Source organism: Neopsephotus bourkii, unplaced genomic scaffold (assembly GCF_033783945.1).
Source record: "Neopsephotus bourkii isolate Nb327-2 ecotype Australia unplaced genomic scaffold, CSIRO-AGI_Nbou_v1 NB_1572, whole genome shotgun sequence".
Lineage (NCBI taxonomy): Eukaryota > Metazoa > Chordata > Aves > Psittaciformes > Psittacidae > Neopsephotus > Neopsephotus bourkii.
In genome coordinates this window covers 2,804,245-2,829,149 of record NW_026902048.1, presented here as the reverse complement: position 1 = coordinate 2,829,149, position 24,905 = coordinate 2,804,245, and the positions used below count along the sequence as shown (strand labels likewise).

At 38.4% G+C, this 24,905-nt stretch overlaps 1 protein-coding gene across 9 annotated transcripts in view; it reads left to right on the top strand.

Moving 5' to 3' along the window:
* The window catches only part of MEF2A (myocyte enhancer factor 2A), an 89,598-nt gene that overhangs the window by 4,573 nt on the left and 60,120 nt on the right, over nt 1-24,905 (top strand). Inside the window, exon 1 of one of the 9 annotated variants that reach the window (XM_061371259.1) lies at nt 23,653-23,788. The exons of the other annotated variants lie outside the window; for them this stretch is intronic. The gene's annotated coding sequence lies outside the window, so the exon portion shown is untranslated. Of the gene's footprint in view, nt 1-23,652; nt 23,789-24,905 lie in introns of those variants that run through there. 9 annotated transcript variants of the gene reach the window in all.

The window sequence follows — 24,905 nt, the reverse complement described above, 5'->3', positions numbered from 1 at the left end:
GTCTTTTTTCTTTCTCCTTTTATCTGTAATCTGAGGCTGCAGTGAAGAGTTTGGCAGGAATGACTGTTGGGTAAAGGCAGCAAAATTTTGTGGTCAGTCTTCTGTCCTCAGAATTCAGATGCAGGGCAATATAGAACCTTTTCTACAGAAAGCACTATGCTTTTTTTTCCTGTGTGTTATAACAGTACAAGTGTGCCTATATGATGAGAAGAAAATACGTCCTTCTTAATAAGAGAGTGATTAATTGAATTATTTTTCAGGAAATTAACTACTTTATATTCAACATGTTAGTGGTGCCTAATTAGGTGGGTCTCCCAGTTCTATTTGTCTCTGTCCCTGAGGAGCTTTTGAATTCTGCCAAAGTCCTGTTGGACCAACCTAGAGACATAAAAATATATTCTGTATTGCTTTGTGCTCAGCTGGATTTCACTAGTAGCTACTAAGTATTGTTGCATGCCTGTTTTAAGTATACTAAGATAAAAAGGAAGTGTTAGGAATTATCAGCCAAGCATAGTTGTGGAAAGGTGCTTGCTTTAAGTATCTGTGTACCAGGCACTGATGACAAAGCATCTTTTACTGCGCTTTTTTACCTTATTTTTCTTCCCCTAATAAAGAGCTAAATAACCAGGAGCAAAATGTGTAGTCTTCATTATGGTAGTCAGACATCACCTGAAAGAGTGGGGTGTAGAATGGCTGCGTTTGTGCATACACTTTTATGATAATAGGAAGAAGGTTTTCTTCAGTTACTTCAAATCCTTTCAAGTGTTTTTGAAACTTGGCTTCATTTGAAAGCCAGATTGCTTCTACCAGTGTAATTCAACTTTTCATGGATTGGATTAATGTTATTTCTATTGTTTGAAAGCTAACCATAGACCTGTGAGATTATGTCATCTTGATACCTGCAGTAATACTTGCAAGCTGTGGTCAGTGAGAATATTGAGTGCTGCACCAGTATACACAGGCCTGATCTTGTAATCTTCAGTGATCACTAATAATGTTTGAAATGTCAAGGGGTATAAATTATTCAACATTTAGCTGTATAATTATGTAAGCACATCTATAACAGCTGTGCTGTGGCTATACTGTTAAACATTTATTGAAGATACTGGCATACAGAGTTGAGAGAATTCAGGAAGACTGTTTTATTATTTTTTATGATGCATAGGAAGGTTATTTTAAGTGTGAAAACATACAAACAGTTGTAGGAGAGCAAAGTAAGCAAGTAGTTGAACCTCGGGAGACTTGTAGATATACACATGTACAGAAAGGTGAGGGCTCATAAAGGGCAGAACAGACGTGGCTTAGCAGTGTCCATTACAGAAACTGCTGAAGGGTGTCAGGGTGAGGTGACTTTCTCCCCCAGTATCATACAGAATCTGCAATACTTGGGTCCAGGAGGAACAAGTTGTACATTTTATTTACTCAGATCTATCAAACAAAGTGCCAGTGTTCTTAAGTGGTCATCTTTCTTCCAGTGTTTTTGATTGTATTTATTTGATCATCTTCTTTTGGAAACCTTGCGTAGAAACACTGTGTGAGGTTATCAACAGTGAGGCCATCTTGTTTCTGGTATCGTTCTTTCACAGCAGCTGCCCTCTTCCTGATATGACTGCGTGCATCCTGTTTTAAAACTGTGAGCTCACAAGAATGACTGTTAATAAGTTGGTGTATATAGCAGCTAAAAAACATCGTTTTTTTTTAATGTGAGCTTTTGAGAATATTTGAGAAAATGGGATGATCCATCATCACTGTACTTGTGTTATCTTGTTATGCAATGAGAATAATAAACTAAAACTTTCAGTGACTTTTTATTTTTCCTTGAATTTGTTAAAATGATTGTGACATGATACGAGGTTTTAACTGCTATTCAGGTGTCTTAAGTTTACACTCAGAAGCCCCATGGTTTCAGGGTGAAAGAGAGGAAAAAAAAAGTATATCAAGAGATACCCTATTTCACTTGAGGTGCACAGAAAGGGGAAGCACGTTCTGCTATTTTTTTGAGCCTATAGGATGTTAAATTATGTTTGTTAGTCTGAGTTTGATGATTCACATTAACTTTGGCTAGCTGGCTTTTGGGATTTGAAGCTTTTGAGTGCAGAAAGAAGGATTTCCTCTGAGCAACTTCCTTAATATCCTCCTGTGTTTCTCTTGGAGTGTTAAGACTTTTGTGGTTTGCCTGGTGGTGTGTTTTGTTTTGTCCTCTTGTTCTCTTTGTTAATAGCATGCCAAATGATGGTGTCTTTTTGTCACTGAAATGGATGCAAAGATCTTTGCTTTGAGAGATGTTGGGCTCAACTGTGAAAAGAAGTGCTAAAGTATTAATGGTTTCCAGTAGGAAGCACTAAATTGGAACTCCTCCTTCAAGGGAGGAGGCAAAATCGTGGATGTCTGAAGAGAGATGTGGTCAGGAGGTGGAGGCAGGCATTCACTGGATATTGGGAGATATGGAATCTGGGTCTATTTACGGAAGTTCTAGTTACTAATGCAAATGCTTGGAAAATTCACAAGGTGTATGTAATAGCATTGCTGAGTATCAAAGAATAATAGTGAGCTTTAAGTAGCTGTTGTTTTCTTTGTCACCAATATGAGAATGGCTAACATGAGTAGCCATCACAAAAGAAATGGGAAATTCTGGATTGAATTAAATAAAATCTAAAAAATGTTTTACCAAATCTGTGTTACACAGACAGAAACACAGAGCAGTTGTTCTCAGAAAAGGACAGAGGAATTCGAGCAATCCCCCAGACTTTGTCATGAGTTTAACATGGGTTGAAATTTAAGGGGAGAGGGGAAACAACAAGAGTTACCCTAAGGCAATTGTCAAATGATTTTTTCCTTAGGAAAAAAAGAGATGCTTTTCATCAATGTTTCTGTTTATCATTGGTAATTCAGTAGCTTCAAGGAGCTAGTAAAGTGTGATGTTCAAATGATTGAAAGGTCTGGAATTAAAAACATAAATTATCAATGTTCCTGAATACTGGAATCATTTAGATGCTTTAAGCAAAATAGAAGGCACTCTAAAAGGCTAATGATTGGTTCAGGAGATGGGAGAGTTCAGAATTGTAACTATTACTGTCTTAGTCTGAAAATGCTCCTAGTGACTCCTGGTTGAATTGGTTTGTTAGAGCCTTGCCTACATAGGAGACTTGGATTCACAGTCAGATGAAATGTAGCCTGATAACCCACTGTTATCCCACTAGCTGCTCTTCAGAAAGTCTTTCTGCAGATACTTACAGCATGCCCTATATCTGAGACTTCTCTAGTTCACTGGGTTGCAGTCTTTTTCTCTATTTGTAGGTTCCTCATATGTTTTTACTGAGGAGATGGACTCTACTGTCAAGTCTGGTGCTGACAGCTTGTTTTTATAGTTGTGTTAGCACAAGGGGCTTTTATGAAACTTGCACCACATTCTATTGGAAAGTAAAAGAATCATTCATTTGAGAAGAGGTGATTTCGGAGGGGAATGAAATACCAGGATTACCAAGAGAACCAGGAAAAAAAAAAAAAAAAAAGGACTTGCCCCCTGTTAGGTTGTGATCCAAGCACGTATCTGCTCTGTAGTCATGTTATGAGCCCCTGCAGCACCCTCTGGTGATCCAGACATGCTTGTGCAGCACTTGGGGTCCTGGTTGAGCTTTTGAATGAGCAGAACCATCCAGTCCTGTTACATGACTGAAGAAATGCTTCAGAACAAGCCTAGGCTGCAACCATCTTGCTGTTACTAATGGTACTTTCGGGGTTTGTTGCCATTTCTTTTTTCTTTTCACCTCCTGATTTTGTCTAAGAGGATATGGAAGTCATTAAAGAATTTGTAGCCTGTCCTGTTCGGATTGGCTCTAGGCAAGCATAACCAGTGTGATTGCATGAGATAAAAGGATTCCACCTTTATGGTTGGGTCGTTGAGGAGATACGAAGCATGGTATGGGGAAGAGGGAAGAACAAAGGCAAAGTGTATATGAAAATTTTTGTTCTGTGTACTATAGCCTATTTTTAATATCACATTTTAATATTTTTAATATCATAAATAGATTAAAATGTGGGTTGGAGAAATGGTGGATGTAAATTTAAAAACAGTCTGAATGCTAATAGTAAAGTAGTGGGTTTGCAAGTAATAAAACTTATAGAACTTTCATTTCACTTATTTTTCAACTCTTCTGTTATTCACTGATCTTTCAGAGTAGCCCCCCTATCCAGGGCATTGCTCTTAAGTTCTCCTAGTATCTTCACAGGGCTGCTAGCTGTGGCTCGACTGAGTACAGGTACCTGCTGATTGCTTGAGTGATCAGCAGGATCTGCTGCCACACTGGTCGCTGCAGGTCAGGCACTTTGCCCAGGGGCTGCGAGCAGCCGCCTGGTCACAAACTCTGCAGCACTTTTATAGTCTTAAAAATAATTGGCACTTTTACTGTTGCACTTGGTTGAAACCAGCCAATTAAACCAAGCTGTTAATGATGGAGAATAGGCTGTGATCACGTAAAGCTCATTTTATTAGAAAAGTAGGTTTAGAAAGCTGTGAGTAATAGACAGAGCTGCCTTCAAGATTTTAGTGCCCTCATTGATAATGCTTTACTCTTCTATCAGTAAATAACAATATTCTCCTAAGTGTTTTTATTTAATTTTATGAAAATAAACTTAAAAGTAGGGTGATGTAAAACTCTGCCTTCAGTTTCTAAATTTGCTCTGCTTTTAATGTATTTGATTTTATCTTGATGTTGTATTAGGCTAGGGTTCATTCATTCAGCAGAATAAGGTGAAATAGGTCTTCCTTCTGATGATGCCTTTTTGTCAGCATATGGGAAGATAGTTGCATAGAATATTTGTGATTTCTTCCTGCCGGGGAGTATAGTCAGGATGCTGCTTGGAAAACTCTTTAATAGTTTGGGGATTTTGTTCAGGGAATTGACTACGCAGCATTTGTACTCTGGTTTTGACTCTTGTAATCTAGAGTAGGATCTCAATGGTTTGCCATTGCAGCTGTCTGTCCTCTGCTTTTCCCTTGCCAGACTTTGGACTGTAATCATACATAGTTTTGGGCAGCAGTTTGCTTCTCTTACGTATATGTTCTGGAGGTTGGGGAGCAGGAGCTTATTTGCATCAAAGAAAGTCATAAAACCTGTTTGTCTAGGAACCATTAGATTTTTCTGTTTTAACACCCAGTGTCTAATCTCCCCTGTACCTCATTTTACCCTCTCCCCCCAAGGAACAGGAGAGGGAATATCTTTTGTTCTTAAAAGGTACAAATAAATTTCTCTAAGATTCCCTCTCCCACCCCTCCCACACCCCCCACATGAGGCTCGTACCTGTTTTATTGAGGACTTTCTGGATCCTATTTTTTTTTTTAATGTGGTATTTTTAAGGCTGAATTGCTCAGTAATGCAACCTACCACAGTGTTCCTGAGGATACCGGCTGACTAGTTCTCAAAAGACGGTTCACCCTGCTTCTCCATCATGCATTCCTTTCATGAAAAGTTAATGAGATGAAGATCTGATGAACTTCTTGAAAACTTTCTGTGCAGCAGTTTTGCTGCACAGAAAATCAGAGGATTTTTCTTCAGATCTGTTTCTTTTAGGGCATCTATATTTGTTTCTGTAGCTGTTTTGCATCCCTGTAGATAATGCCTACAAGCAAGCCACAAAGATGTTGATATGTTGTTCTAAGGCTTGAATGACTAATTTTCTGAAGGTGTAAGGAAGACAGCCCTTCATGTGAGGTTTCTTTGTGCTTGTTGCAACTGTTAGAAGCTGGAGAAAGTAAGTAAAGATTAAAATTTGGAGTTGCAGTCTGATGAGGAGTCCTCCAGGCTTCTCACCTTGAATAGCTGAGATCACAGTTCTTGCTTCTGTCTTACTTGTACTTTGCTGCTTTTAATTCTTTGTGGTCTCTTCTGCTTAATGGCTTATAAGGTACTTCACTGGCATAATTAGCTTATCTTAAAATAGTCTGATCTGTTAGCAGTATGGGACCAGTAAAGGGGCAGCCAGCCCAGACATTGGGTTTCAGGTGGCGCATCCACAGAGATGTGTCAGTGTTTTGCTCAGGGGAGGAAGGAAGGAGTAGGTGAGAATTTTTTGAAGACATGACATAGCTGGATCTTGAAGATGAATGCTTTAGTGCACCTGTGTTAGGGCTTAGAGATGTTTTCCTTCAGGATTTTGACAGCAGTCAAAGTATCTAGAAAACAGCTTACTTGTATCTTGGTTGAAATGAAAAGTGCAATGAAGATACGGAAGTCAGTTTCAAGGGTTCCTTTACTTAGGTTGTTCATGTTTGTAGGTTGTATCTGACTCAGTTTATCAACTTTTATGCTTGAGAGTGAGCCTCATCTTACTTCAAACTCTCTTATTTCACACTTAAAGAAATCTGGTATCTGTATCTGGTCTCAGACATCAGTGTCTTACCATGAATGTCTCTACTGAGTTTGTGTATCTGGGTTTGATTATTTTCTGTAATAGTCTTGTTGTCCTTTTCAGTTTTCATTTTTGCATCCATAGACAAAAATACAAATGCAGGCAAGGAAATAATTGCATATATTATTGAAAAAGCTCTTCGTAGGTGTATTAATTCTGAAGGGTGAGCTTTGCTTTTAAAATCTGTAGTCTTTGGAAGAGCTTCTGCTGCAGTTGTTTTTGTAGTTGCTACAATATTGAACAAGGGATTAGAATGCTTTTTGTTTCTTTCTATTATGCCGGAGAAGGAACTTGATGTACAATACATTCAGGATGCTGCTTGTGATGTGATTTAGTCCATATTTTCTGAAAGACATCTTTTGTTTGGATTTCTATAGAAGAATACTTCTTTTTCTGAAGTTCATAAAAACCCCAAATTATGAGCCAAGTTGCTATGCTTTTTGTTGATTAAAACCGGATTTCAGCATTTAGTGTGATACAACTATCCATTTAGTGAGATGTTCAGATCCTCAGTAGCTAAAGCTGGGTACACAAATACTGGCTGGTCTTGACTTTAAGCAGAAAATGTAGGTTTATTATTGCAATGTCTAAAATGAATTTTGGGCAAAGTTGTTTTTTTTTTTTCCTGGATTGATAACTCTTGCTTTGGAGTCTAATAACACTTCTACACTGACATTTTAGGTCTGATATTTTGATCTGTCAAACTCTGCAAAAAACCCTTAAGTTTAGAAGAAGCGTAAGAAATGCTGTTATTAGGTGGTGTTTGAGTTTACAGACCATCACTGAAAGACTAACTTGGACTCTGTAAGATGCAGTTAAACCAACTTCTTCTGATAATGTTTGAATTCTGCATCCAGGTGGATTTTATATACTGCCTCCACACAGGAAGTGAGAAAAGTAGTTTTAACTGTATGTTACTGTCTTATGTATGCTGTGAGGCTTCTTGAGCTTTTCCTGTAAATGACAGTAACTTGGCAAGTCCTGTGTGTAGTTCAGTGTTTAAACTAACTCTAGTTTTATTTTGCTGGTGTTGCTGGTGCTCTTACGTATACAGCTGGAGTTGGAATGTAACTGAAGACTGGGAAGTGGAACTTCCTTTTCTTCCTGTTAGACCTATGCATCCCATAAGATTGGTGTAGGGATCATTTTAGTATATGGTTCAGTTTGTTACACCAGAATTATTCTAATGAAACTTTAAACCACATTTGATGAAGCCAGCTTTCAACTGGATTTGGTACATTTCTTGTAATTCTTGCGTTTTGTGGGGGGGGTTTGGTTTTCCTTTTTTCTTGTTTCTCCCACATTAATTGTGCTAACAATGAGTTTTCAGTGAATTAATTGTGTTGTTCCAGCTAAATCCTTGGTTGTGGTGGTGGCAGAAGTGGTGGTGATGTTATTCTGTTATCCTTTCTACCATGTTTTCCTTGTCTCTGTTAGACCTATTTAGATGAAAGCCTTGTAAGCTGATGGCATTGCCTGTGTGCTTCTTCACCATTATACTATTAATGTCTTAGAATATCTAGTAGAAATGTCTTAGAAATATGCCTTAGAAATACTAGTAGAGAGATTGCTAGGAGAGGAAATCTAGAACTGAAAAGCTTTCTGCAGACTACTTGAAATAGTGGTGAATTCTAACAGGGTTCCCATGGTAGGGAATGTGTTTTCTTTAATACACATTAGTCACATCTTGCTGTTGCCTTTATAGTGCAGCATGTTGGCTGTGTTATAGTCAGTATGCAAGTTGCCTTAGCAAAACTTTGTAAAACACTATTAAAACAAAACAAAAGTAAAACCATGTTTGGCAAAAAAATGCTGAAGAGTTCCAGTGGTTCCCCAGTGTGTAGGGAACCGTCTTTCTCTCTTCTTGGCATTCACATAAGCTTTTTAATCCAAGTCTTTGTCTCTTTCTCCTCTGCTGTATTCCTGTACTAAATTAAATTATTTTTCTTTTATTTTAGCAAGAGGAGACAATTTGAGCATAATTAAAGTAATGTATCTGTCCAAATGAGTGATAACCTAACTGGATTATCATTGTTTAGAGAACATGTCTGCAGTCATTCGTGGCAAAACTGTACATTTCTCCTTGAGAGCCACAATAAATGTTAAATCTCATTGTTTAATGAATGTAGCTGTCGATTTGCACTTTCATTGACACTGTTAATTTCCAGACTGTACTAATGGGTTGAGATGCTGTTCTGGAATTCCAGGTAGAGGTGATGGGAGCTCTGCCTGGAGCTTAGTGGCAGGGTAAGGCACACACCGTTTGCCTGCCCAACCCAGTTAGCACATAGCCGGCTGTCTTCTTGTGGTTTGTCTGCTGTGCCTGTTACGGGAGGTTGCAGTCCTCTTACCGCTTGGGGCTTGTACTCTGCCCACTGGATCTGGAGGTGCTCAGAGTTGTTTGGATAATGAGGGAAGATAACGAGTGTATGATTTACATGTTTTTTCTTTGAAAGGTGTTTTTGGGTTATAAACGTGTTTTGCTAGTCTCAGAAAATGTATATATTAAATCTTCTAAAACCAGAAGGCTCTTCACCATTAAACCTGTGCATCTGATGGGTTCTGTGCAGTGTGCTTAGATATATGTTACAAACTTATAAGCGTTTAGCTATTTTTCCTATACAGCAACTTCCTTGGTTTATTTTAGTAACACTCATTTGAAAGACTTGCTAAGGTACTATACTGAGCAACACATGGTGGGAAAAATATTCAAAACCAAATTCAGGAAAATAGTTTGGTCTGTTTAGCTAGAATTCTCTTCCTAGATCAATGGTAAAGCTATGTTGTGGTAGATGTGTGTAGATAGATGTATGCTTGCTACCTTTAAACTACTTTTATGTAGCTGTGTAGGCCCTGTAAATCATAGAATGGTTTGGGCTGGAGGGGACCTTACAGGTCATCCAGTTCCAACCCCCTGCCAAGGGCAGGGAGACCTTCCACTAGAGCAGGTTGCTCCAAGCCAGTCCAGCCTGGCCTTGAACACTGCCCCAGGGATGGGGCAGCCACAGCTTCTCTGGGCAACCTGTGCCAGGACCTCACAGGGAAGAACTTCTTCCTTATACCTAATCTAAATCTTGTCTCTTTCAATTTAAAGCCATTCCCACTTGTCCTGACACTACTTGCTCTTACAAAAAGTCCCTCTTCAGATTTCTTGTAGTCCCCCTTTAAGCGTTTATTTTTTTATCCCTACCTCTTGACAATCCATGTTGTCACAAAATGCTCTTCAGTTGTAGTACCTAATGGGGCAGACCTGTTTAATAGGGAACACAACTGAAGAGACATATTTGCCATCTATTAAGTCTCCAGAAAACTGTCAGTATGTTCAGTTATGACTATTCACTAGTGGGATGTGGAGGGCAATGCACCTGCATTTTGAGGTGGGTACGTCCTACCACATGGTCTCGTGTGGTTTGTAGCTGTGAATTCCTGTTGCAGCTTTTCTTCATATCTTTAGCAGAAGAATGCTGAAACTATGTGATACGTTCCAGTAAAACAAATGACAGTGCCCACCCAACTTGTTTCCCCCATTTGTTAATTAAATGTGGTTTGGTCATTTTTTGTGTATTGTGAGAACATACTAAGATTTTTGATTTAGGAGGCTTTGCTGCATGAAATGCCTTCAAAAATTGGCTTGAAATTATTTGTAATAATTGTGTAACAAATTCAAGTTACTCATCCTTAAAAAAGAGTTCTTATTTTTGTTTAGGTATTTCATTTAGATGATTGGACTACATTGAAGTTTATGGATTTTCATGGAACTTGTAGTTCCAAACTAGATGATGCCTCTGTTCTGAGAAAAAAAGTTTTGGCTCAGATGGCCTTCAACAAATCAGGAAAATAAGGGAGGTAAAAAACCTGTTCCATTTTGATCTGTCTGTATGACTGAGGCCTCTGAACTGGCCAGCATATGGATTTTGTGGTGCTGGTAATGGTTAGATGATGTAATTTGACCTGACCAAGTGGATGCTTGACTCTAGGAAGCCTTAACTTTAACAAAGGACTTAATTCTGCCAAGCGTAATTTCCATCAGCTCTTGTTATCCACCAATGCAGAAGATCAAATGATAAAAATTTTCTAGTGAGAGTGCTGCATTTTTGCATTGCATTTCAATTTTTCAGTTGACACCTTAAATCAGAAGTTTAAATTGTGAACACTGAAGCTGTGTTGCACATGTTTTTGGTGTGAGAATCTAGAAGAGCGAGTATGTCGGAGTTGAGATGTCTATTCTCCATTTCTTTTGTTTCTTTGAGAGATAGTTGCAAGTAAATCAGAAGTACTTCCACCACCATCCTCTTCTGTCTTTCTCTGCTATTTCTTTTCAGCTTTCATTCAGTTCACTTCCCAGTTGGGTAGATGATGAGTTTTCTGTCAGAAAGTGCTGGAGTTTTTCTCCTGAGGAGGAAAGTCTTGCAAATTCTACTCATTAGGTATCCCTTCTTATTTAATATCTTCCTTTCCATTTTTGGTTCGTCTTCTAATGATCTCATGAATCAAGTTCGAGATCCATCAGTTGGATATGTCACATCAACAGATTTTTTGTGTCCCTTTTTTCCACTTGGGGTCTTGAAAAGTAGGTGCTCCAAAATTGAGCATTTACATACTAACACTCTTGGAGAAATAATTACCAAAGTGTCTGTGTAGTTCTATACTATGCAAGTTATGCTTTTATTGATAATCGTGTTAGGTGGGTTTTGATTTCTGTTGTTGCTGGGGTTTTATTTGCTTCTGAAGTAAGAGTAACTTGTAATGCATCAGAGAGTTGCGGATAACTTAATTCCAAGTCCTCTTCCAAGGTCAAACTTTTTTTTTTAAAGTGCATTGTGTAATAGTGAGTATTTATTTTTCTTACTCAGGAAGTGTTTCGTATAATTTGTAAGACTGAGTTTTCCACCGTAGGACCCTGATATTATTTGCTTGCAGTAGAAGTGCTGTTTCTTTATGTTTTGCTATATTTGGGAAACTTGGAAGCACCATTTTGAATGGTGCAGTCAGAAACATGCTGATTAGAAGGATGAAAAACATGGGGTTTGTAGACAAGTTGTATTTGTTGATCCCATTTCCTAGTTTTGTCTTCAGATTGAAGTTTACTCGTTCTGTTCCCTCATTACTTCCCCCGTGGCTTTTTATCAGTGTAGCGTGTTTTTCGTGTTTGTTTTCTCTGTTAAAAGAATCCTATATAAGACTGCATTAAATATGTTAACTCTTAAATCATCCAGATGGAAAGAGTAATATGATGCAATGAAAAACTGGATTCAAGGGTAAGGAAGCAATGTCTTAAAATATTTGAGCAGTAGCAAGTGAAGTGCAAAGTTTAGCAGAAGTAAACAGTTGGAGCATTGTAATGCAGTGAGGCTCACGGTTTGACAGCTCTGCTGAGGTGAAGCATGGTTCTTGAGGAGGTGTTTCTCTTTTTTTCTTTGCAGTGACAGCTTCTGTGCTCTCATGGGTTGGGGGGTGGGGAACTCTTACCAGCAGCTTCATAGAAACCTGCAAGTGCAAAGATGGCCCAGATTTGATGTTAAAGCTGTCAGGCAGAATACTGCTGTGTATGCTATTTGACCAGATAAAGTATCTCAAACATGTACTTGTGTGTCACACTATACGAGTACATGTTCTCTGTGTAGCTAATATAAATGTTCTCCTGGTTCATTAAAAAACAAATCTGCTAATAATTTGAGGCAATTCAGTGCCTCCAGCGTGGTCCCTTACTGCAGAAGTTCTAATATCAGAATGAAACCTGGTAAATATATTAGGACCGGACTGTAAACTGCAGATAGTTTGAGTGACTAAGATTGCAAGTGTTGTAATAATTTTCTTCTGTAAAAAATGTGGTGTTCTGTATCTTTCTATCACTGTATTATTTGATAAATACTGCTATAATCTGCAGGTTAATTAAGGATTGACTCTGCATAATGAGCTAGTTTAAAGTATCATCTACTCAAAATCCAGCCATTTATTACAGCATATTTTTGCCTCTTTTTGTTCTTTTTATAGGCCCATAGCATATCCTTGTTGTGATAACTCAGTTACTCATTGGTAGTTCTATCTGCTTTCCAGGTGTCCCCCATCCAGGGGGAAAAGGAGGGCTGGTCATGTATGGACAATCTCACAGAGTTTCTGCTTGAGAGGAACAGCGTCAGGGTGTGCTTACAGTGTGCAGTAAACATGCAGTTGCAGCTGAAGTAGGCATAACCTTAGGCTAGCCTAGCCACTGAGGATATGGTTTCAGTAGAGCAGCAACAGCCTGAGATTCTTATGCAGGCTGGCTGCCTAAATATTTACCAAAGGTCTGGATGATTCCCCTCCAACTTCAGTGCTGAAATGATTACACTCTTACTGATAAGTATTTGTGCTTTGAGTTAGGCTTTCCTCTGTGCTTGTGAAAAGAAAAAGATTAATGTGTATTCTTCCAGCAGAATACAGACACTATGTTTGTTGACCTCTGTGATCAGGTCTGTTCTGCTTTTATTTTAGCCTTTTCCAAGGCAGCAGTCTGAAGCCATGAAACACATGATGTGAAATGTCTCCTCCCTGTGTTAGTCTATAGGCAGCTTTCCTAAGAGATTGCCTTCCCTTCCCCGCCAGGCTGGCATTCTCTGTTGTGGTATCCTCTTTTGTAGTATGTCAGGGGAAAGCAATGTGATAGAGGTTGGTAAAATATTTCTAGTGTGTGCTCCATTAATTTTGACAACTCAGATTTGTTTGTACTTTTTATACGCTAGTGTGTGTATTTCTATATATGTCAATATATGTAGAGACACTGTGTGGGTATTTTATATGTCGGTATCTTTTATAGAGAACATCTGCTCTGAAATTGTTAGGAGAGTATGCAATGATACTTATTTAAAATGTAGTCTAGTAGTTACTGCGTACTCAGTTGGTTTAATAAACTAAAATCTTTCAAATGTAGTTGAATAGCCTACCCGGTTAATAGCACACATGGTTTTGAGTTTCATCAGTCTCACACATCACATATTACAGATTATGGTCTGTGACCTTTTCCTTAAATTTTCATAGCAAAAGAGTAAGACAGAGGTTTGGGGTTTTGAATCTTAAAAATTCATAGTATAGATAACATAAATGCAAGGCTTACATGTGTGTTTTAAAATAGTAAATGGGTTAAAGTAGCACTGGCATACTTAGTACTCTATTGGCATAGTTTTCCCCTTCAGATGATGGTTAGGAATGTGACGCCTCTTCCTATATGTGCAATAGCAGAGCTAAACTTTAATGTTGCTTAGAGGAGACATTTAGTACAAGCAGCTTGTACAGAACTGACCCGCTGCCATGATAGCCTGCAGTATATTTAGCATGCATGTGTCTGGTAACCATGCAAGTGAATAAAACAGTGAAACTCTCAGATTATAACTTCTCTGAACGTTTTCAGAGTTCTGTTAGTTAAATAAAGTGTTACCAAACTATCTCAAGAGACTCAGTTTGTAACAGAGATGGAAGCAACTGCAGAATTGGCAATATGTGTCTGCATATCAGTGTGAGAGAGGACTGAGAATTCAGAAGTAGTTTTTTTGATACCCCATAATTTGAGTATTTTGTTAGCCTGCTATGACTCAGTTTGCTGCTACCATGATGACTAAAGATTAATTTGTAAATTAAATCTGAAAATGGCAATCTGATCCTCCGGTACTTAATCTTTAAGAAAAGCTACAAATGTAGATTTTGGCAATGCTGTGATAGTCAGAATGTCTTGATATCATTTGTGCTTAGAATCTAATATGTCAGTTCAATGCCTTCTGCAGGTTCTAGAGGTCACGGTTTGGGGGATAATATGAGGAAAGAGTGACGTACATAACTTGTCTATCAAGACAGCATTTACAGGGTGGATGACATCTTTAACAGAATATAATCTCTCCTATGCATAATCCTAATAAAGTTTAATACCACTTTCTCTGCTGGTTTGTTGCTGAAAGTGTGGTGTTGATGGTGGTTTTACTGTTCAAGGTTTTTTTCATGTCTTTTGCTGAGCAGAAGGAGTGAGATGATTCAGTATTTGTCTCGTGTTTATAGCATGATACCATTTAGCATGCAGTAGCAGCATTCTTCTTGCACTGCGCTATGGCCCGAGAGAAAGAAATGTGTCCTAGGCTTGGATCTAAGCACCAGAGTGCAGCTGTAATACTGAATGTGGGACAACGTATTTCTGATAACCCGCTGCTAAGCGATTTATGTAGTCTTAGACTTGCATGGTTGCATTCCTTAAGCCTGAAGATTCAAGTGGGTTCTGAATGCTCTGGGAGTACCTTTTTTCTTCAGGTCCAGTGGTCACACGTCATGCCAGTGAGGCTTGGCCAAAAGCAGAGGAACAAAGAATTCCTCCTCCCCCAGCTCTGTTCGAACTTGTACATCTTCTAGCTGGTAACTTTTCTACCCCTTCCTGCTCAGAAGACTATGTAGGTGCTTTCTTCCAGGTGATGGGTTGCTAGATTTTGGTTTTTGATGGTGTCTCTAGATGCATTGTCTGTATGGACTAATAAGCTCCTTAAAAAGAGTGAAGGTATTCGCTGTTTAATTCTGTAGTTTGGTAGATACTGTGATTGCAGACAAATTACGAGGAAACCCACTGTTTTTTCTTTTGAGTACTTTAAGGACATACATGGTAAAGCAGCATTAAATCGTCTCTAACATAATAGGGAACTGAAATTATTCCATAAAACACAAGGATATTGTGTGCTCAGGAGTTACATACCTTAGCATATGTACTGTTTCCTAGCTGTCCAGAGTGTAATTGTGTTAGAAGCTACAATTGGTCTTTTTAAGTGTTTCAAAATATCAATAATACTGTCACCCAAGCTCCTGCATTAATAGCATATGAAAACAAGGTCCCTTTAGAGTTCCCAGTTTGTTTTTCCATAGCAGCATTTGAGACACTGCAGAACCACGAAAACTCAGGTCTCTTGCAAAAGCTGCGACTTGTTTGTAATGGATTTGTCAGTGCTGAAATGTTGAGTGACAAATACTTACGAATTTCAGTTTAATGATTTTAATTTGTCTTTTATTATGGCTCTTCTAAACACATTTTGTTACAAGAGTGGAGTCTTGTGCTTTATTGATTTTGCTTTCAGAAGGCCAAAGAATACCATGTGCATCCTTGAAAGACCTCTTCTTAAGGTGAAACCCTTAAAATTGAATGAGAATTAGTTTCTTTTTAATGGCTGTTTGAACTGACTAAATTTAAAGCACCAGGTCCATGTCTTGGTTCTACACTTTGTGGCATCAAATTGGATAAAATGCCAGATAAAACTCCCTACAAATCAACTTAACTTTGCTGCTGTCCTGCATCATGGTTTTTCCTGTGCTTTTGCAGAATTCCCCTTCTCATCAGTGCCTTACTTGCAGCCGTATGGGGTGGGCATCTTCACTGAAGCAAACTTAACTTATTCCGAAGAAGAACAAACAGTGAGACTTGAGAGCTGTCTCACCCCTCTATGGGAAGATTATAGGGAATATCGCCATCTTGTTCAGGAATTTCTTGGCTTCAGTTCCACCTACTGAAAGACTTAGGCAAGGGCACCCATTTGAATAAAATGAGGTTTTGAGTCTGAGGATTTGATAAATAGCCTAAGTACATCTTCCTTTCCAAGCCCAAACTGACATCTTGCAAACAATGCAACCGGACTTATTTGGCAGCATTAAAATGAGCAGGAATCTTAGTTTATTCTGTTCAATGCAAAGCTTAGAGCATTGCTTCCTTCTAGGCGCTGTCTACCTTTGTAATAGACCTACTTCATGCCTGCTTATCTGCCACTGAACTGTGCATTTATCGTAGTCTTAAGATTTTCTATGGTGCTTTTTCTGATGCAGAATGCTAAAGGGTTTGCCTTTTGTTAAGTGGAGTATGAAAGGAGAGTGTGTGCCACCTATACAGGCCTGCTAATGCTGTTAATCAGATATTAACCATTAAAGTTAAATGAATTCAGTGGCAGACAAAGAGGAAGGAAGTGCTACAAGAAGCTCTAAGGAAGAATCTCCACAAGTGTTGGCTGACGTAACACATTAAGAGTAGTGCCTGCTAGAAGTACAGGGTGAGCTTGTTTTGATTCATATCTTCCTTTTGAAAGCAGGCAAATGTTTATTGTGTGGAGAATGTCTCCACCCCTCCCCTGGTGAGGCTGTGTGCTGGAGAAAATGATGATTATGTTGGTGAATTCTAACAAAGCTAAACATAGCCGATAATCTAAGGTGTGTCTGTGCAGGGGTGAAAATCTGTTGGCTTCAGATGAAATCATAAATTGAAGGTTTGAGAAATAGGTCTGACTCAGTGCTCAACATTTTGGGTTGTACTAAGAAGTCTTTGTTTCAAATCTCAGTTTAAAAATCTGTTAGTTTGGCAGCAGGATGAAATGTGCTGAAAACCAACCATCAATCTGCAGTTTGTCTGAGGCGCTGAGTGAATCGCTGGAAAGATGCCTTTCTTCTGGTGGGAAGATGGATAGAATTTTGTAGTCTCCTCTGTTTTGTTTTGTTTTGAATTTTCCTTAAACAAGTCTGAATACATTCCCTTACAGCTGCTTTAGTCCTGCCTCAAAGTAGAGGATATGAGGTGAGAACTAAGAGAAAAGTAGAACTTAGTCATCAATATAATCCACTTTACAAATTCTTTCTTCTATTTCTTATGTGCTGTCACGAGTGTCTTGTATTTTGGCATACAGCCTTTTCCCTGTTTGCTTTAAGTTGATGGTTTAGTTTTTATTAAGCAATATGTGGCCTCATATGCAAAACTTGCAAAGGGTGGGTTTAAGGGAGAAGGAGCTGAGCTATGTAATAGCATGAAAGGGTGAAACTGGATGCTGCGAGTTTCTTGCAGTACAGTTTGCAGCCAGAGTTAGAGCTTTGTTAGTGTCTGTGTGCTGCAATGATCTAATAGCTAATTGACGTGTTCAGGGTGATATACTTTCTAAAGCAGGTATGATAAAATGTACACCAGTCTTATTGAGGGGTAGGTAAGCTTTTCATATAGGAAAAAGCAGTGGTAATACAGATGAACATATTAAGCCCTAGTTATGCTGTCCCTTCAAGGCTCTGTCTTTGCTGATGCAGGTGAAATAGGAGACTACAAGGCCTGGTATATCTGCTGTTTGCCAGCTAGCTGTCAATATTTATTGCTTCAGCTGCTGCAAGGCTTCCAGTCAGCATGTAAAAGAAAGATGGTTTAAATTCCTGAAGGCCCAGAGCACTTAACAATAACTTTTAAGAGGAGTTAAGGTTTCGTGCAGGTGCAAGAATGCTTCTAAGCAGGTTCTTGAAAGTTGTTTATCAGCTGCATGCCAGTTCACTGTGGTTCACTTTTCTTGTTCATATAACACTATGTGATCATGTTCACAGATGATTTACTTTGAATAAAATGAGATGCTGTAAAATAATTAAGCTAGCATCTGACTTTTACAAGGGCATTTGGGGATAGGGCAAGGGGTAGGTTTAGATTAGATATGAGGAAGAAGCTCTTCCCTGTGAGGGTGATGGGACTCTTGCACAGGTTGCCCAGAGGAACTGCGGCTGCCCCATCCCTGGCAGTGTTCAAGGCCAGGCTGGACTAGGCCTGGAGCAACCTGCTCTAATGGAAGGTGTCCCTGACCATGGCAGGGGGATTTGGAACTATATGAGCTTTAGGGTCCATGCCAACCTATACAGTTCTGTGATTCTAATGATGTACATGCAGTCATGAAAACATTTAATGTGAGATATTCTTTTTCTTTATTTAGGGAAGTAAGTAGATAGGGTATTTTGTGAAAACAGAATGGTTTATTGTCATACCAGAAAGGAATGGAAAAGATTGGAAAATCTCCCTTGTGTGCTGTAGTGATACTGTTAGAATATAAGCCATTTGTTTCTATATCTAAATAAGTATCACTTCACACAGGAGTTTAACAGTAGCTTTAACCACTCATTTCTCCAAGCTCAAAGATTAACTAAGGTGTCTGAACTTACGTATTGCATACTTTCATGTGCCAGAGCTACAGCCCCTATTGAAGTTTTATAGTGGCATGCAACTGCTCTTACCAAAGTAAGGTACTGCTGTTAACATTAAGTGCAGCAATTAGGACTCATACCTTCAAGGAGAAGTCATTCACATCTGACTACTGTGCATTCGCCTTGAAACTGAAATATGGTTCCTAGGTGTCTTAGGTTTTTGTCAAGAGATGAACAAGGAGACAGCATGGGTGGAAGGGATCCGGCAGTGTGTGTGAAATAGGCACTGTTGTCTGTCCTTTTCCTAGCAGGTTTAAATCACTGATGCAATAATTAAATGCTGAGATGTCTACTTTGACCATCTAATAGTGCAAGACTGATGATGCAGTCTTCCCTTCTGAAGTGGTTTTAAGGCTTCTGCTTGGCATTTCTGGCAGTTTCTTTGATAGTGAGGATGATTTTTTTTTTTTTTCTTTGCTTTCTTTTCCCCTTTTCTAAACTCAGGATAGTAACTGTGTGTGACTGTGAGGTTGGTTGGTTTGTGTTGTTTTCTAATGCATAATTGCAGGTCTGGATACCCAGCTATATTGATAGTCTCTGATTCCCAACTGACCCTGGTTATTGTCCACTCTAGGCAGTCATTGCATCAGATACTTGGCTGGCTAAGTAGTCGAAGACAGAGATGTCTATCTTACAGTTTCCAAAAGCTTGCATTTGCATCTTATGTTTCATGTCAAAGTTAAACGAATATACTTGTTTAAATGGAAGAGGTTTTCGCGAAGGGAAGTCTACAATAATCTGAGCCTGTCTGGGTTTCTGCTTCAGATTCCTGGCTACTTAATGTAATTAAAAATAGACCAGCTGCCTTTAAGATACATTAAGTTCCAGCTTTTGGGATATCTTGCTTTTCTGAATATTCCTTGCTCTTGCTTAACTCTTCAGCGATGTAGTAGTTTGTTCATCTAGTAGTTTATCAGAAGGGTTTTTTATATGTAGATCAGTTAAGTGATTCTTGCTTGGGACCTCACTTAAATTTTTCTGGGCCTTCACTTACACTTCTGTCAGTTGTAACTTCTCAGTCAGACCTTTTTAGTGGCTCTATTCATGTAAGATGTTTGTCAGGGCTTGTTGACAGGAAGAGAAATGGAGATATTTTCCATGTTTTGACAATTTCTGGTTTTAATACAATAATGGGAACAAATGGGTCAGCCTGCTCTCTTTTATTTATAGTCATTTCAATTTCATTCCAGAAGCTATTGAAAAAGATATTTTAATCCGTCTTGCTATCCATCACAGATCATCGAGTTCTCTTACAAAGCAGCAATGTTAGTTTGGGTCAAATGACTCAGTTTTTTTTTTGTTTGCAGCAATCTACAAGAAAGGTGAAATAATTAGATTTTATAATTTGCTCTGCCTTGCAGGTATAGCAAGTAATGGAGTTAATGTAGCATCATGAGTTTCCACTTTCCAACTACCAGTTTATATTCAGAGAACAGCTCTTACCTGGAGATTCAGTGTGCTATAATCAGTGTAGGTCAGGTAACATTTTTCAAGTGTATCAAATGGGCAAGATTAATGACATGTGAATGCCCAGACCATCAGATATCCCCTGCCCATGAAGCAAAAGATTTTTGTGTGGGAGCAGAAAATAGTCTGAAGAATATTCCCACTTCTTTTCTTAGTAGAAACTGAGTTTTCTACAGTATGTTTAGGTATTGGGGTACGTATCTTACTGTAGTTCACTTTTGTTTTTAATGGCCTACCTTCTACTTGATTTGGACAGTCTTAGTTCGTGATTGCTTTTAAGTATATAGACATCCAAATGGAGGACTGTAATGCCAGCCTGGGAGTGTGGGGGAAGAAAGAGGGTTATGGAGTACTTGGATCAATAAAATGTTTTAGGTTGTAAGGAATTTCATTCCAGGCTGCCTTTTAAAGTGGCTGCTGAAATTAGAGAATTCATGGGAATCGGACTGTTTCTTGGCCATGGTTACCTAGCACCATCTTCTGAATTCAGTGGTGTTGTCTGTATTATTCCTGTATTTAATCTTTTTCCAGTTCATCACTCCAAACATGTGGCTGACTGGATTCATCTCACTTGTATATTATTATTTGCCACCTGTCTGCCTTGTATTCTGAAACCTTTAGATTATAAAGAAGCAGTCTCCATGCATGCATGGAAAGGACTTGCCTTATGATCTGCTGCAGCTCCCCCTCCCCCAGCAATAATGTTTTATTTTACTTAGGTATGAAATGATTATTTGCTTAAAAGGATGCAAGGAAGGGAATAATTCCCTGACATGTGGGTTTAATCTGTAAGTGAATTACAGTGTAACTTTAAAAAGATATTTTTACTTAGAAGTTTGAACTGGTGGTATGTCTGAATTTTAACCGACTGAATTTTGAGCAAAGGCTATGACAGCCACAGAAAAAGAGCCTTACCACTACTCTGTTAGAAACATGTAGGCGTCTTTATGGTTTACTGAATGCCTTCCTGAGGCATGCAGGCTGTTGTGAAGCATTATGTTGTCGTGTCTGGTTTATAATTGTTGCACTTCAACAATATGACTGCATGCTGTCATTTAATCAGGCATTGAATAAATTAGCAGGAAGCTTTCTGGATAATTGTTCAGTGATTTAAAGCTTCATATAGATCCTTTGATGTGTTATCTCTTCCATTTGTTCTTGGTTTTCCTGTCCTGTTCCCTTTAAAAGGAGGGGGCGCCTTATCATGTGGAATCTTCTGGAAGACTGGAATTACGTATTTGGTAAGAAAGCTCAGGAGGGAAGTGGTTGTGGAGACTGCCTGTTTCAGCAGGTAAAAAAACCTCAAGAGCAAATAAACAGACAAAATACCAACAAGCAAACAAAAAGCCCCTCAAACAGGAGTTGGGCAAGAAGCTCGGAGCCTGCAGCATGTGCAGAATGTCAAGAAAGGCTGATATATTGGATCAGGAAGAAACAGTTAAGAAAAAGCTGAACCTTGGGAAGAAGTTTCCCAAATACAAAATGAGAGCACACGGTGCTCTGTGTCACAAAGACACTGTTGACTGAAGCCAAACTTGGGAATAAAGACCCATCTTGCAAGGGCACAATGTGCAAGAAGGCTCTTCGTTTATAATTAAATATATTTTCATTCTCTCATCTGCTTACATTTGTCCCCTTGCTAAGACCCTCAAAATCTGGTGGATTTTAGGGTGAAGTCTGGTTTGAGGAAGCTCTCTGTAGGACAGGTACAAGCAGAATCACGCAACAGCTATGGCTGCCTGTGTATCCCATTACATTCCTGAAGTCAGCTGTAAATGTTTTTGATTGCTGTAATGTTTGCTCGGTAACATGTGTTGAAGTTGCTGTCATGAGGCTGTTTTTTGCATTACCTCAACAGTTTGTCCTTTGTAGGCAGGATGGACAGTTTCCCTCTTTGTAGAAAATTACCAGAAGTTTAGTCACTGGTACATGAACTTCACGGAGTGTTGGAAGACTTGCTGCAAGTCACAAAATGGGTTTGCTGAAGCATGAGGCTCACAGGGCTTTTTTACATTAGGCTCAGTGTTAAATAAGATTATCTCATAATTTATGTTCTTTGTTTTTTCAGGAGAAGAAACTAAAAAACTGAGGAAATGCAATGCCTTTTATATACATGCTTCCTAAGGAAAAATCTGCTATGGTTTCTACTCTTGCCTTGGGAAACTGTGCCAGCTGTACACCAGTCAGTTTTAATACACTGAAAATAGACACTGTTTTACTTAACTGGAGAATTGCTTATTTGGCATTTGCTACAAGGAAGCTGAAGTACAGCCTGCAAAATTTGAATACAATTTTAAAGAGAGGATTTGGAGGATGAGAGTCATAAATCTCTCAACATTGTCCTCCAGCATGTGCTGGGTTCTAAATGGTTTTGCTGCCTATCTTCGTTTCTGCGAATTGTAACTCTCATGTCAGTATGCTGTTGGAGTTGGCTCAGTTGGCACCTTGTTTGATTTTGAACTATGTGTAGAATTAGTAGTACACTCGTATTGTTTTATGTTGCTTTCAGGTGTTTATTTTTTTGCTGAATAATCCCACTGTGAAATGTGGTTATGATACATCAGAACTTAACAGAGAGGGATATTTTTGTCTAGTTTTTGGTTTATGAATGTTCAGGTTTTTATATGTAGGTTATTTGTTGAGGCTCTAAATTACTGTAAAATTAGCCTGCCCCCCAAAAGCACCTACTAAAAACTTCAGTTCTCCTTAGAAAAGACAATCAACTTAAATCATGCAGTTCTCAGAGGCAAAAAGAAGAGCAGTACTCCTTATGTCCAAACAGAAATGCCAGGAAGCTGAATTTTAAGGTTACTTTGACATGTTGTTGCTTACGCTTCAAATGCTGCTCCTACTGAATTCACCCTGACATGGCCATGTTACATCAGAGGAAAGCTTTCAATTTAGTTTTCTATAAAATGATGAAAACAGAGAGTGACCACATATAAAAAAACAACCCCAAAACCAAACAGGTGCTGCAGCTTGTCTAGAATCTCACAGAAATCTGACCAAATCAATGATCAGAACAGTTTCAGCTGCTGTTAACTGTGTAAACGGCTTCTGTCCACTTGCAGTCCTGAGTGTTGTTTGCTGCCCTGACCCTGGTTTGCTCTGCTGATTTCCACAAGGATAAATATAGATGTGACAAGCGAGGCAGAGGTATTGTGAGAACTTTGAGATAATGAGGTATACCTTTGCCAAATGCCTGTTACGCAAAATAAGATTATCTGTATTCTCTGATCAAATGATAAACTTATGTTGAGATGGAGAAAGTAATGAGCCAAGATGGCAGTAATTAAAGCTTGCGAGTCACTGCGGTAACTGATGAAATATGGAGACTTCTGGAAATAGATTTCCCATGACAATACTTTTTCTTAAAGCCATGACTTAACTTAGCAGTATGTAGCGTGTTCTAAGTGTGATCTAAAGATGCATCAGTGAGCCTGGGGAAGATTGAGGAAGTGTTAAGATGTTGCAAAGTCAGAAGAAAGCTCCTTTCTGGTTGATAAGTATAATAATTGGAAACTGAACAGTCTTGTGTGTATTTTGCCTCTTTCGTTGTAAGATGAAGAAAAACATTAAAATGAGCCTTTTAATTGTCCACACAGTTAGGTGTTTGTTGTTTAGTTGATTACCAATGCTTGTGAAGGTGTCTTTTCAGCTGATTCTTATTGAGTCGTTAGGCTGTCTTTAAAGAAAGGCAGTTACCTTCCCAGCTGAGAACAGTAGTCTAGATTTGGTGATTTCTTCTGCAAGATGAATGTAAGAAGTTCATTTCACAAGGTGAAATGCCTCCTGCTCTTCTGTAGCAGCTGATTGTTGTGGGTGAAATGGTATATAATTTAAAGCCATGTCTAGTAGATGTGTTTTTATCAGCATTTTGGAAGGTTTATCCTGGTGGCTCTTTCTTTTGAGACGGAAAGGAGTTCTGGTAAGTAGACATGTGGCTCTGTGCCTTTTTCTTTTTTTGCCATATGGTCGCTGAGTTCTACAGCCATTGCAGATACTTAATAACCCCAAAGCAGATGGTTTTGATCTTGATCATTTAGTATCTTTTTTTGTATGTATATTTTAGTTCAGGGAAGAAACCTTATTTCTGTGGGTTAAGTTGCACAGAGGTCTGTAGGTTTAAATCTGTGTTTAAAGGCTTTTAGTTGCACTTTAAGCTAAATAACTGAAAGTTACAAAATGTATAATGAGTTGTAAACTAATTGAATACCTGCAGAGCATCAAATGATGATTACTTTGTAATGGAACAATCAAACCTAAACTTCCATTTAGATTTCTTCATGTACTTTATTAATTTCTAAGAGCTGTAAATGGGAAAAAAAAAAAGATTATTTGGGCAAAAGATGTAAAATTGTGATCAGGCTTGACATGACTGTTCTAAATGCTATGGTTCATTCACTAGGAAATTAATTTTTCTGCCCACAGCTTTTAAATGCTGGGTTTTCTTTTGTTAACAGAGCTCAGAATCATTTTTGTTTGTGGCTATTTTTGTATACCATGGAAAAGTTGCATCTTTCAACAGATTATATGATAAATTAGGAACAAGTTTCTTGAGAAACTCTTCAGAGTGTGTTTTCCAGACTGCTATTCAGTCATGCACTTATTTTCTTAATCGTTTCTAGATGTCTGGAAACAGAATTCTTGTGGTTACTTATTATTTTAAGTTGTGTTTCTATCTAAAATTGGATTTTAATCCCATATTGAAAGTTTAGTTCTTTTTCTGTGGTCATCTTTGTCTGCTGTTAGCTCATTAGTTTCCAGATCCTGTTTTCCAGCTGTGCTCTAACATGTTTTTTGGGAATGCAAGGTTAAATTATAGTAGAAAATATCAAGATCAAATATAGGGATGGGAATAATAAAATAGAATTTAATATCACGTGAAAATATGTGGTAAAGATGTGTGATTTTACAGAGAGCTTGATAATGGCTGTTTGCTTCTAGAGGGTATAAAGGCTCAGACTAGGATGACTTGAACAGGTTTTTTTTTTTTGGCTTTCTGCTCATAGCAGTGTAACAGTGTGAAAACTATATGGGTATTG